Here is a 14,589-nt window from a genome sequence, read left to right as displayed (position 1 = left end):
TTTTTTTTTCTTTTTCTTTTTTTTTTTTTTTATGTTTTTACACTGCTTTGTTTGAAGTTGTGGGCTGCCTTTGAGTCACGTGCAACTCATACATAATTTTCGACGCTTTTCCAAGTCGAGAAACTTATTCGATATAAAAAAGCGTAAAAAAAAAGCGGGAATTTATTTTTACACTAACGCCTCATACACAACGTCAAGCCAATAACGTCTAAAAAGTAACGAATTTATAGTAGTAATACTAGAAAACAATAAATAAAATCCTAACATAATATTTGGAATTAAAACAATGTAAGCATCCTTTCTACAAAATATAAGCCAATAAAACAACTTATTTTGTTGTCTCGTATCTCTTTCTATCAAAAGAATACACACGTTAGTAAATTCAATGAAAATATTAAATCAAACAATTAATCTAAATAATTGGAATAGGGATTTGGGACCAAACCCTCAGAAATTATCAACCTTTCACGTCTAGGGCGAAGGCAACTTCGAACTTGGCTAGGTGTGTCTAAGTGTCGTGAATGCGGTATTGTATTTTGAACAGGCTAGGCTTAAAAATCAAGAGAGAGAAGGAAAGAATAAGCTTTAGCTTTTAGAGAGAGAAGAGATGATGATTGTTGATGATTGTTGGTGATTAAAAACGAGGAATAACGCCCCTCTTTATAGAGAAGAACATTCGAAAACGATTAGAAAAGAGTTAGAATTCGAATCGGAATAAAACTACTCCCATCGTTGCGCGACAGGTCCATCGCCACGCGACAGGCTCCATCGCGACGCGATGGGTCCTGTCGTTTCGCGATGGAGAACGCATTATAATAAATCCGTACGAATTCCTTAATCTAATTAAATTAGATTAATAAAAGTCCGTACTTATCTTTTAAAATCAGATTTAATCTTTAAAAACAATTGTTTTATTCCAAATAAAATTCTTTATATTTTCTAAAATATATAATTATTAATCCTAATCTCACTAGAATTCAAAATAACCTTCTAGATTATTCTAGAAGATTAAAATCAATCCTAATGACTTTAAGAATATTAATTAATGAGCCCTCCACTCGATCATTGGGCCGTAGAAAACCATTTTGGGCCCAATTTAGTATTTTGGCTATAACTTCCTCATTATTCATTGGAATTGGGCTTATAATATATCGTTAGAAAGCTCTTTTCAAGACCAATCCAACTACACTGTTATTGGACCCTTATCATGGACCAAACTAAATTTTACTGGACATTTTCCATAAATAGAGTACGAAAAGAAATATTTTCCAAAACAGAAAGAAATATTTTTCATTAAAACAACCGCACCACAAGCTTTTCACATTTTCACTTTGGTCGATAATCAAATGACGTGAAAGATACTCATCACCGGGTTTGGTTTTTGTGGAGACACAATCAGGGGTCTACAAAAGCCCCCACTTTGACTGAGTTTGGAGAAACGTAAGTTTTGAAAAAAAAAGTCAAAGTAGCAATAGGGACGGAGAATGATTTAAAACGTTCGGCGATCTTAAATCATTCTTGTAACGCCGATACCTGCAAACTAGCGTTAGTTAAACAGATAAAAGAGTTAGAAAAACGTATCTTGCACCGTCGAGCACACGTCTCTAGGGTAACCAAATTTTGTTGTAGCATGCTGTTTTGATGACCTCCTTAGTACCTCGTGAATTCCATCTGAAGGTGAATACTTTTAGCGATCTTCAATTTTTGCTATGGCAATACCTCGCCGCTGTTGATGTTAGGGCCGTGCTGCCTCACTGTTGATGTTCACTCGTCTCTGAACAAAAGAGCCTTTTTTGACATGTCCACGCGCCTCTGAACAAAAGAGCTTTTGATGATATGTCCACGCGTCTCTGAACAAAAGAGCCTTTGTTAAGAAATGTTCACTCGCCTCTGAACAACGAGCTTTTGATGATATGTCAACGCGTCTCTGAATAAAAGAGCCTTTTGATGAGGGATGTTCACTCGTCTCTGAAGAATGGAGCTTAGGGGAGATGTCCACGCGTCTCTAAACAAAGAGCTTTGGTAGGATGCTCACGCGTCTCTGAGCAAAAGAGCTTGATTAATAAGAATGTCCACGCATCTCCGAACAAAAGAGTTTTGATAGGATGCCCATGCGTCTCTGAGCAAAAGAGCTTGAAAGGAATGTCCACGCGTCTCTTAACAAAGAGTTTTGAATTATATGTCCACGCGTCTCTGAACAAAAGAGTTTGAAATAATATGTCCACGCATCTCTAAACAAAAGAGCTTCGATATTTTGTTGAGATTGTTCGGTTGGCTGCGAACAGGAGCTTTGCCGAATGGTTGTATCCTGTAAAATCAAAGATTACCAAAAGACTTTGCTGGTGTTTTTCTTAGGGTTGACCTAAGGCTTGGTATGCTTGACATTGTGACTGCTTTGACTTGAAGTTGACTCAATGTATTTTAACACGTATGTGTAGACTCAACTCGATGGGATATGACACGACATGACTTAACGTACATAACTCGTGTGTGCATTGTATTGTAATGTGCTTGTACGACTCAAAATGTAGAAAAGCAAAAAATTTCCGTCATTTTTGTGGAGGGTACCGGCTTTCTCTAGAAAAAGAAAGACGCGAAAAAGAATCGAAGTGAGTGTTTGAGCGTTTGCAGTGCATGTTGAATGAGCTTAGTCAAATGTATGCGTTGATCGTTGTATCTCATGGTGCAAGGATTGCAACATCCTAGGTTATTTGAATTGTTGACTCGATGATGAAAGTATTTAGGTAACTTAGGCACGGAGGCTAAGTACTTCATACTTCGTGATGCAATGATGATTATGATAATGAGTGATCTTGATATAACAAGGCGTGCTTCATTGTTGTGTTAAGATTTCATGACAAAGGGTTCCTATGGAAAGGTTTATTTGGTCATGTATCTGTGATGTGTGTGAAAGTGACACTACAGTTTGGCCGCAAGGGCTAAGTGTGTAGAAAAATATTTTGAAAAGAGTCAAATAGTGGTGACTCTTAGGCTAAGTAAGCTAATGATATAGGAATCAAGCCCCCAAGTCTAGCTCTAAGTGGATAGGGATGAACATTGGAGATCCCTTGATATGATCATGTATGAATGTAAATGTGAATGAATGCATTTTTATTATGGTCGCACCTCAATGTGAGGTTGCCTATGTATCCGTTAGGAATCAGGCCGAACGTAGCTCTAGCCGAACCTCGCACAAGTATGTGTATACCTCAAAGAGGTCTTTTAAGGGTTGTAACGTGGTTAGGCTAAAGGTTGAAGAAGAAAGGGATAAAGGCTCAAGACCCTTGATAAGCCCCTAAGGTGTGCAACCTTGCTTTTGAATGTTTATATTTGTATGCTTGAGGTTTCTCACTTTTTAACTCTCTTTCTTTCGTATTTTTGCTCTTCCTTTTTTTGCTTTTGTATTTTTTTTTATTTTTTTATTTTGATAACTGTGGGCAATCTCGATCATGCGGTCTATCACTCACTTGGCATTCATGTTTCTCAGGCACGATATCGAGCACTCGATAAGAGACGCAATTTGAGACGTGTTCTTATCAAAGATATGTTCATATTAATGACATTGGAACACTTGCCCTTTGCACACCTTTATTATTTTTATTGTTTTTTTTTAATTTTTTGAAATCACTCAAGTTTTTGTCTTTTTGAAAATTACACAAATTGCACACCATCCCATCCCAAGGTTAGGTAGACGTGGGTTGAAGAAAGAAAGGTCTATCATTAGACGAGGCTTAAAGTGGTATATCAAGAAAGGATTGTATATTTGAAAGGGGTAAAGGTGATATGATATGGCTACAAGGGGTGCCTCAAATCATCAGTATACCTTGTGCTTAGTTCGACGTGGATTTAATTTTTTTTATTTTTTTTATGAATGCAATGCAATGATCATATGCAAGAAAAAGAAATGCTTATTTATTAGAAGGAAAAAAAACCTACAAAATAAAATCTAAGGAAATTAAAAGGTGCCTATGCTAGACTTATTAGGGAAGAGAAATAAAAAAAAGAAGAAGAGGTCATGAAATCTTGTCGTTGAAGCCCGCCTTGTGTCCTGTGCTTCATCACTCGGTCTTCTTGGCAGCTGGAGGCAATGGAAGCTTGTTTGCATCGATGAGGTCTTGAATGAGATTTTGAAACTTATAACATTGATTTGTAGTATGACCGTTGCTTTGATGGTACTTGCATAAGGAGTCTAGGTTCCACTCGGGTGTTCTCCTTTCAGGAGAAGGATCTTGCATAGGTCCAATTGGTGTGATGAGTCCCTTAGCAAGAAGTCGATCAAAGGCGATATTGTAGCTCATCCTAATAGGGGTGAACTTTCTTTCCTGTTCTTTTGCCTTTAAAATCTTTTTATCGATGCAACTTCCATTCTAATAGGAAGAAACAGAAGAAGGATTGTTGTTCTTCCTGCTGGTGCCATCATTATTATTGATTTTGACCTTCTTGTCACTCGGAGAAATACGAAGGCAATTCGAATCAAGAAGGTCTTGAATTCGGTCTTTGAGGGTGAAGCACTCTTTAGTGGTGTGACCATGGCCTCTATGATATTTGCAATAAAATTTTGGATCCCAATTGGGAGACTGTTTCGCAGGTGGTGGTTCTTGACTTGGACTGATGGGATGAATAAGGTTTCGACCGTGAAAATAGTCAAGAGCATCATTATAAGTCATTCCTGTGGTGTGTATTCTTCAATGGCCCGTTTTGCCCGTGGCTTAGGAGCATTGAATTTTTCATTAAGTTCTTGATGGGAAGAAGAAGAAGGAAGATGCTTGTCCTTTTAATTCTTATGGTTTTGGTGATGATAGCGTTGTTCGATGACTGACATCTAATTTGCTAGGCCTACCACCATATTCTAGAGCATGGCGATGATATCTTGCTGTTTTCGAACGTCTTCTTTTAAACTTATCGAGTTTTCCTTGGTATCATCTAAGAAAATTCTTTCATCCTCCTCAATCATGGTCACTTCATCAATAGAGGTTATATAGACTTCCTCGATCATGGGCTCACCTACAGGTGTGATAAGGAGCGAAGGTTCGAAGGATATTTGATCTTCTACGATGGCTAGAATCTCGGAAGTTTTATTGTTATCTATCAGGTCTTGAATAGCTTCTTTGAGTTTCCAACACTCCTCAGTGTCATGACCCCTTCCCTGGTGGTATTTGCAGTGTTTATTAGGATCCCACTTAAGTGGCCTAGCTTCTGAAACTGGGTCTTTGATGGGTCCTATAGGCATGACTAGTCCCTTGTGGTGTAGCTTTTCGAAAGCTATCTCGTAATTCATGCCAAGTGGAGTGAATACTCTTTTCGACCTTTGGATTCGTTGTTTAGAGGTGTTTGTAGCGTGTACTCCATTAATAGGAGAGGAAAAAAAAGGATGGTCGTTCTTCTTTCCCTTCGCATTATCAACTTTCAAAAGGTCGTCTTCGATATCAATGCCTATGTCATAGACAACCTTTGAAAGTATTCAAGTTGTGTTGGTATTTTAAGTGCTTTGCATATTTTTCTTGAAGGTTCTTGATGAACTTCCTTACAGACTCTTTTTCAGTAGGGACTTCAACCATCTTAGCGGAAGTTTCCCTCCACTTATTGAAGAAAGAGGTGAACCCTTCATCTTCTTTTTGCTTTAGCATCTCAAGTTGTCTATTCTGTGTCGACTTGGATGTTGCACTTGTATCTATCAATGAAAGCATTTGTAATAGAATCCCAAGAAGAGATCTTCTTTTTTCTAAGGAAAAGAACCATTGTTGACAAACGGTTTCTAAAGATAGTGAGAACAATGTAGGGAAAGCTTTTCTATCAATTCCCTTAATGTTCATTATTGTCTCGAAAGCTCTTAAATGAAAGTAAGGGTTGTCAGCTGGCTTGAACTTAGGGATGTCATTGGCATTGAACTTCTGCGGAAGAAGTTCCTTATCCACCGAGACCCCTTGTGAGCTAATCCCTTGAAACTTGTAGTCATTGGAGACTTTGCTCAAGCTTTCTTCCATGCGCTCAAGCTGTTGTTGTTTCGCAGGGTCGTTGACTTGAAGAGATAGTCTTCATCATCTCAGTTAGACTAGAAAGGTTTTGCCTAAGTTCATTTGACTTCTTCCTGAGACGCCATTTTCTTCTTAGATTTCCTTCTTTGTCGAAACGGTTTATCAAATAGTAGTACTTGAGTGAAAGTATTGTCCTTGATTAAACGCCCCTCCCTCCTTGACCAAGTGCTGTGGAAAGGGAAGTCATGGATGTTTATTATTAATTATTTGACTCAAACTCAATTCAACATGCAATAGATGGGAAGAGATCATGCAAGAATGTGGGAGTGGTATGCATGGAGAAAGCATGTAGAGAGTGGAAAGATGATGTGGATGGAAAAATATGGAAAAATTAGGAATAAAGTGGACCCCCAACTCAAATGACGGAAAGAACGACTCATGCATGAACCTAAGACATGGTCATGGTGTGAAAGGAGTATGTACAAAGTGTGTGAATAATTATGAGTGTAAGTGATATGTTCAAGACTCGTGTTATGACCATGTGGCTGGACTATGTGACTAGACTCAAACAAAGACTAAGTTAAGACTTCTCGTATATACACTAAACTGGAAAGGCTGTAGTATTTCAGTCATAAATTTTTATTTGTGACTCCGAATTGGACGAAACCAATGCCAAATGAAATATTAAACTCGGGGCTACAAATCCATAGGTTGTACGACTCGTAAATCTTTCCAGAACTCAAGTTATGGCCAAAACAATTTGACGCTTGTGCAGTATTCGGGAATAAAAATCCGGGTTGACACAAAAGAACTATGACTCAATTTTAGACATATATATTAGCTCAAATTAATTAATCAATTAATTAAGCAAAGTCCTTTAGTCCTTTATTAGTTTGTTTAAGCATATTTATAGTCACAAGTCAAATCAAACAGTTAGTTTAATCACATATAAATATGCACAAGTAAATAATGCACAAGTAGTCAAGTAAGCACAATATGATGTAATGAGTTTGCAACCTAACCATGGCTCTAGTTCTCTAAAGTTCAAGGATAAGGGTTAGTCAAAGAGGGTCCATGGTTATGAGTCCAGATGCATCGTGCGGAAGCTTTACCTTTGGAAGGGTTGGCACGTATGTATGGGACCCCGCAAGTTAAACTTGCTCCAGTGAAGTCACAAACTCAGATGTACTCTTCGTTGCAATGAGCGTTCGATTGGGTAGATGGAGCGTGAACTCAAAGAGGGTTATGGCCATATGTAGAACACATATGGATTTAAAAAAGTGAGAAAAACTCAATAAGGAAGTAAAACCGAGCAAACAGTACTAGAACCAGTCAAAACAAGAACGCATAAATCTTACTCGGTATTGGAAGAACTTGGCGCGAGACAACAGGGACCATAGCGAGACGATAGCCCTGTCGCGCCGCGATATCGTTATAGCGTCGCGATAGAGCTATCGCACTGTGATGGGCACTGTTTTCTTTGCGCCAGTTCCTACATGCCTGAGCAGCTCTCTTTGTTTTTTGAATTTTTCAGTTTTCGCAGCGTTTTTTCGATTCTAGTTGTGAAAGATATTTCCCAAATTTCCTACGTGTAAAAATCCTATGTTTTTGACGCATTACAGATGGTTTTTCCAATGCGGACCTTTTTATGCTTATGCCAATAATGTTAATCAAAATTACGTACATGAATACTTAGAAATTTTTTGAGTCTCATCCACTCATTCTAAATTATTGACAAAATTAATTTTAGGAATTAAAAAAGAAATCCTCTCCAGTAGAGTCGCCAAAAAACTGTAGGGAATTTTTCGAGCATCTCACACTTGAGCCCCACTATGATCATACACTTAAGCATAGTGGCGTCCAAAGGGAAGGAAGGTAGAGCAAAAGAGTCGCTAACAAGTTTTAGGAATTTGTAAACCGTTCACAAGGTGAAGGTTATACCCCTTAACGATCCATGAGATCGCTAACTCCATAGTGGTCTGGACCATGACTGGATATTCGGGGATGAATGTATAAATCTAACCTAGAAGAGATTGAACCTGTCCTAAAAATAGGCCTCTACTTTATTCTTCTCATATTCATGTGCGCTTTCTGACTAACATACAATCAATATATTAATCCTAAACCTGTTTAATCTATGTTGGTTGAATGTTAATGCACAAACAAATCTATTACTGAAAATCACTTGAATTAAAATCATATTAGCCTGAATAAAATTATTAATTATCTTATTAAGCGTGATTACAAGTACAAATTCCCTTTAAACCTGCAAGAGAAGGCGTGATCAAGCAATAACAATAATATATCAAGCAACATAATAATAATTAACAAATTATATATGAATTATTCGTAAATTAACAAATAACATGAAAATATTCGCGAATAAACAAATTACATAAAATAATTCGTTAATTAACAAATAACGTTAAATTATATATAATTTGACATAACAATCATCATCATCATAATTTCATTAAAGCATAATAATATTAGCAAGATCCTAGGCATGATACTAACAAGATTAATAACCAATCCTAGCATGTCACTAAACATTAAATATCAAATATTTAACCCTAACATGATACTAATATGATAAAAGAAAATAGGAAGCAACCTAAACATGATACTAGAAAACAATAAATAAAATCCTAACATAATATTTGGAATTAAAACAATGTAAGCATCCTTTCTACAAAATATAAGCCAATAAAACAACTTATTTTATTGCCTCGTATCTCTTTCTATCAAAAGAATACACACATTAGTAATTTCAATGAAAATATTAAATCAAATAATTAATCTAAACAATTGGAATAGGGATTTGGGACCAAACCCTTAGAAATTATCAACCTTTCACGTTTAGGGCGAAGGTAACTTCAACTTGGCTAGGTGTGTCTAAGTCTCGTGAATGTGGTATTGTATTTTAAAAAGGCTAGGCTTAGAAATCAAGAGAAAGAAGGAAAGAATAAGCTTTAGCTTTTAGAGAGAGAAGAAATGATGATTGTTGATGATTGTTGGTGATTAAAAACGGGGAATAACGCCCTTATTTATAGAGAAAAACATCTTAAACCAATTAGAAAAGAGTTAGAATTCGAATCGAAATAAAACTGTTCCCATCGCCGAGCGACAGGTTTATCGCCGCGCGATGGGTCCTGTCGATTCGCATTGGAGAACGCGTTATCTAAAATCCGTACGGAATCCTTAATCTAATTAAATTAGATTAATTAAAGTCCGTACTTATCTTTTAAAATCATATTTAATCTTTAGCAACACTTGTTTTAGTCCAAAAAAAGTTCTTTATATTTTCTAAATATATAATTATAAATCCTAATCTCACTAGAATTCAAAATAACCTCCTAGATTATTCTAGAAGTAAAATCAATCTTCATGACTTTAGGGTATTAATAATTAATGGGCCCTCCACTCGATCATTGGGCCGTATAAAACCATTTTGGGCCCAATTTAGTATTTTGGCCATAACTTCCTCATTATTCATCGAAATTGGGCTTATTATATATTGTTGGAAAACTCTTTTGGAGCCCAATCCAACTACACTATTATGGAAACCTTTTCATTGACCAAACTAAATTGGACTGGACATTTTCCATAAATAGAGTATGAAAAGAAATAATTTCGAAAACAGAAAGAAATATTTTTCATTAAAACAACCGCATCACAAGACTTTTCACATTTTATGTTGTTCGATAATCAAATGACGTGAAAGATACTCATCACTGGGTTTGGTTTTTGGGGAGACACAATCAGGTGTCTACAATACCACGCGCAAGACATCCTGTTGCGCTGCCTAAGCAGCGCATCTAAATTACTTACGCTGGGCTGTTACACGCAACCCATTTAGATGCGCGCGACACCTGATGCGGCAGAACATTCGAAATCGTAAATGCATCCATTCCCTATAAATAGAGGCTTAATACGAGGCTTAAACAAATTAAAATTAACCCGAAACTCTTGCAGAAACTTTGTGAACTTGTGTACTCTTAACCCTCTTGTCCTAAACACTCACCACCTCAATACTTGTTACTACGGTGGAGGTTCCCTGATGAGTGTCATTTATGGCACTCATTTGTTCTCTTTTAGGGTGATTTTAGATTGCTTTTATAGCTCTTTTCTTTCCTTTTTCCTTAGTTTTGCTCTTTATTTCTTTAGTTTGCACTTTGCTTAGTTGATTTCCTATTTTCATGCATTTCTTGGTTTTTCTTGTCTTTTTCCCTTTTATTTGTTTTTTTTTCTTTCATTTTCAGGTTAAGATCGTTGTCCAAGGTTTCCCGAGGTTTCTTCCCAAGTTTGCATTGATTAGGATGCCTAATGTCTTCCATTTGAAGCCCAAGTACGGAGATGTGCAAGTTCTAATTGACCTTAGGCCATGCATTCAAGCCGTGGGGGCACCAATTCTGGTGTTGAACCCACCGTCGAGGTGTTTTAGGTTTTGCCATGTTCAATGTTCATCAAGCACACCAAGTGGAGCGCACGAGGAGCGTCAAGATGAAGGGGAAGAAGCTTGCCTGTTCCCAGGCTTAGACGCGTGCGATAGAGGTGCGGGCGCGTGGGGCCTTTGCGCGGGCGCGCCTGTTGCTCCCCCTGTTCCGTACCCATTTTTGCGCGGCCGCACATCCTCTTGAAGAAGGCTGCGCCTGTACGGGTCTATTTTGGACGATCTAACTAATTTCTCTTTGTTAGTTCTACTATATATAGATTTTTCTTCTATTTTTTAGAGAGAGTAGAAAATTAAAGAGAGATTTTTCATAAGAGAATTAATTTTTTTAGAGAGAGAATTAATTAAAGTTTTAGAGTAGAGAATTTTAAAGAGAGAAATTCATGGTTGATTATTGATGATTGATGATTCTAAGCACATTCTCCTTTGATTTCACCAAAGTTTGTAAGGATTTCTTTTACTTTAATGCAATCGTTAGCTTTTGATTTCAATTGTTTGTTGATTGTTCAAGTTTTTTGATTAGTTGATTGAATTTGTTGGATTGAAATGATGATGATGAATTTGTTGATTAGCTTAGTTTTGATTTTGAATTCTTTCATGGATTGTGAGTAGTTTACTAGCTAGGGATGTGGTGAAGCATGTTTGAGTGATGGATCATTAGCTAATTGGGAGTTTTTGATTGATTTAGCATTTTCATTAAATTAGTTGATTGATTTTGTGCATGTGTGTGATTAGTTAAAGAGTAGCTAACTTTAATTGTCATACTAGATTGCATTGTGTGCCTACATTGATACGGACCATAAATTTGTAGCTCACATTTACCGATCAAGCTTGGTTTGTGACGTTACTAGTAGAGTCTCTCGTAGTTGGCGCTAGTTTGACCTCTAGGAGATAGCTTGTTGAGCTCTTTTGATTGCATTGTCTATCTTCCCTCGCAATACTTGAATTAATTAGTCTCTAAATCGATTAGTATGTGTCCATTGCAAGAATATGTGGATCCTAAATCCCTAGTGTCTTGATATATTGATTTACTTTGTGATTTACTTTGTTGTTTAGTTTAATTTAGATAACCTACACTACCTTTTACACTGCGAAATAGCTTGACTTAGGTAATAGCTAACTTCCCACCATTCCTAGTAGTTCAACCTGTAGACACCCAAATGTGTCTCCCCAAAACCAAACCCAGTGATGAATACCTTTCACGTCATTTGATTATTAAACGAGGTGAAAGTGTGAAATGTCTCGTGATGTGGGTGTTTTTATTAAAATATCTCTCCTGTTTTTGAAAACATTTCTTTTCATACTCTATTTATTGAAAATAGCCAGTCCAATTTGGTATTTGGTCTGTGATAAGGGTCCAATAATAGTGTAGTTGGTTTGGGCTCGAAAAGAGCTTTCCAACGATATATTATAAGCCCAATTCCGATTAATAATGAGGAACTTACGGTCAAAATACTAAATTGGGCTCGAAATGAATTTTTTATGCGGCCCAATGATATAGCAGAGGGCCTATTAATTATTATTCCTAAAGTTATTAGGATTGCTTTTAATATTCTAGACTATTTAGAAGGTTCCTTTTAATTCTAATGGAATTAGGATTAATAATTATATTTTAAAGAGTTTTATTTGGAATAAAATAACAGTTTTATGATAAACCTGATTTTAATTTGATAAACATGGAATTTTTCGTTTAATCATATTAAGAAGAGGATTCCGTACAAAGCACGTTTTATCTTTTAATTAGCGCCAAACGACAATGTCTGTCGCCTGGCGCTAATCTTGTCGCTTGGCGCTGATGTCTGTCGCCTAGCGACAGATGCCAGTTTTATTCCGAATAGGACTTGATTTGTTTCCGGACTATTTTTCTATAAATAGGGTCCTAGACCTCCATTTTCCATAACCAAGAATCAACAATTCACAACCATCGTCTCTCTCTATTCTCTCTCTAACAACTAGAAGCTTTCTCTCTCTTTATTCTTTTTCTAAACCTTCCCTCTTACAAAATTTCTCATACATTAGTTCTAGACACACCTAGCCAAGTTCGAAGTTGCCTTCGCCCTAGACGTGAAAGGTTTAATATTTCTGAGGGTTTGGTCCCAAATCCCTATTTCAATTATTTAAATTAATTGTTTGATTTAATATTTTCCTTGAAGTTACTAACGTGTGTACTTTGTTATTAGAAAGAGGTACGAGGCATCGAAGTGAGTACTTTAATTGTTTTATTGATCTTTTGATATAGAAATCATGCTTAAATTATTTTGTTGATTCTTAGTATTATGTTAGGATGTTATATTGCTTCCTAGTACATGTTTAGGGTAATAACTAAAATTTCTAATATCATGTATATTATTATGATGCTTCCTATTTCTTTCCTAATATCCTGTTAGTGTCATGTTAGGGCTAATTGATCTTTAATGTTTAGTGACATGCTAGGGTTTGTTATTAATCTTGTTAGTATCATGCCTAGGATCTTGCTAATATTATTATGCTTTGAGATTGATAATATTATTATTATGATGATGATTGTTATTATGTTGCTTGATATTATATTTATTATTATTGTTATTGCTTGATCATGCCTTTTATGCATGGTTAAAGGGAATTTGTACTTGTAATCACGCTTAATAAGATAATTAATAATCTTGTTTAGGTTAATATGATTATAATTCAAGTGATGGCCAATAATAGCTTTGTTTGTGCATTAATATTAAACCAACATAGATAAAACAGGTTTAGGGTTAACCTAATGATTGTATGTTAATCAGAAAACGCACATGAATACGAGAAGAATAAAGTAGAGACCTATTTTTAGGGCAGGTTCAATCTCTTTTAGGTTGGATTTGTACCTTCATCCCCGAACTTTCTGTCATGGTTCCAGACCTATTGGAGTTAACGATCTCCTGGATCATTAAGGGGTGTAACCTTCACCCTCTGAACGGTTTACAAGTTCCTAAAATTTGTTGGCAACTCTTTTACTCTAGCTTCCTTCCCTTTGGCACCACCATGCTTAAGTGTATGATCACAGTGGGGCTCAAATGTGGGATGCTTGAAATATTCCCTACAGACCCGAACTTTCCCTATTACTAGGTGTAGGTTTGGTTATAAATTAGTTTGATTGGAGGAATTTTAGTTTCAACGACCTAGAATCCACCTCTCGGTCAAAATGGCGCCGTTATCGGGGAATGGCGTAGTATTTTTCTATTGTTGTTGAGTCTATTTCATTTCATTTCAATAATACAAAAAGATTTTTCTCTTTTAGGCTACACTTGTAGTCATGCTACTAATTGTTTCTTTGAGATTGTATGCATAGGACAAGAGGAAGGACTTTAGTACCTTTTGATCCGGAGGTTGAGAGAACAATCGCAAGGATAAGAGTTGCTAGACGATCCTTGAGTTCTAGCTCTTCAAGTGAAGAAGAATTTCAAGAAGAAGAACAAAGAAGCATGGGTGAGGTACCAAGGGTTGCTTTGAAGGAGTTGAGATCTCGGTGCCTATAGATTTGAGAGTGGTATTGCTCCGCCAACAACACCGGATAATGACTTTGAGATAAGGCCGGCGATGATAACAATGATTGAACGAAGGCAATTTAGTGGTGCCAAGCATGAAAGCCCACTAAATCATCTCAAAGAGTTTGAGAAGTATTGCAACACAATCAAAGTCAATGGGGTTTCTCAAGATTTCATAAGGCTCAAGTTATTCCCGTTCTCTCTAATAGGAAGAGCTTTGGAGTGGCTAGATAAGGAAGTGAAGCCTAATTCCTTGAGAACTTGGGATGAGGTCACTAAAGAGTTTCTTTATCTTTTTTACCCTCAAAAGAAGACTGCCAAGGCAAGAACTCTAATCCAAGGTTTCAAGGAAAAGCCTAGTGAGAGTTTGTATGAGGCTTGGGAAAGATACAAGGAATATAAACGAGAATGTCCTCACCATGGAATCCCAACATACCAAATCATACAAATCTTCTATGGAGGATTGAGTCCCCAAGGGAAGTCATGTCTTGATGCTAGAACCGGAGGCCCGATTATGAACAAGACCGAGGAAGAAGTTGTTGATATCATAGAGGATGTAGTTCGTCACTACATGGATTGGCAAGAGGGAGAGAGAGAGTCTACAAGCAAAAGTAGCTCAACGGTTTACTCGGTTGATCATCTCAATGCAATCAAT

The 14,589-nt window shown here is 36.6% G+C and overlaps 1 non-coding gene across 1 annotated transcript; it reads right to left on the bottom strand.

Annotated features, from left to right (window-relative positions):
- Positions 1–14,254: 14,254 nt before the first annotated feature.
- On the bottom strand, positions 14,255–14,360 carry LOC145583617 (small nucleolar RNA R71). The gene has a single exon (XR_014100239.1). It is a non-coding gene; the product is annotated as a small nucleolar RNA R71 (small nucleolar RNA).
- Positions 14,361–14,589: the final 229 nt, after the last annotated feature.

This window comes from Chenopodium album, chromosome 15, assembly GCF_948465745.1.
Source record: "Chenopodium album chromosome 15, dcCheAlbu1.1, whole genome shotgun sequence".
Lineage (NCBI taxonomy): Eukaryota > Viridiplantae > Streptophyta > Magnoliopsida > Caryophyllales > Amaranthaceae > Chenopodium > Chenopodium album.
The sequence above is the reverse complement of the archived record's forward strand: the minus strand, read 5'-3'. Positions and strand labels throughout refer to the sequence as shown.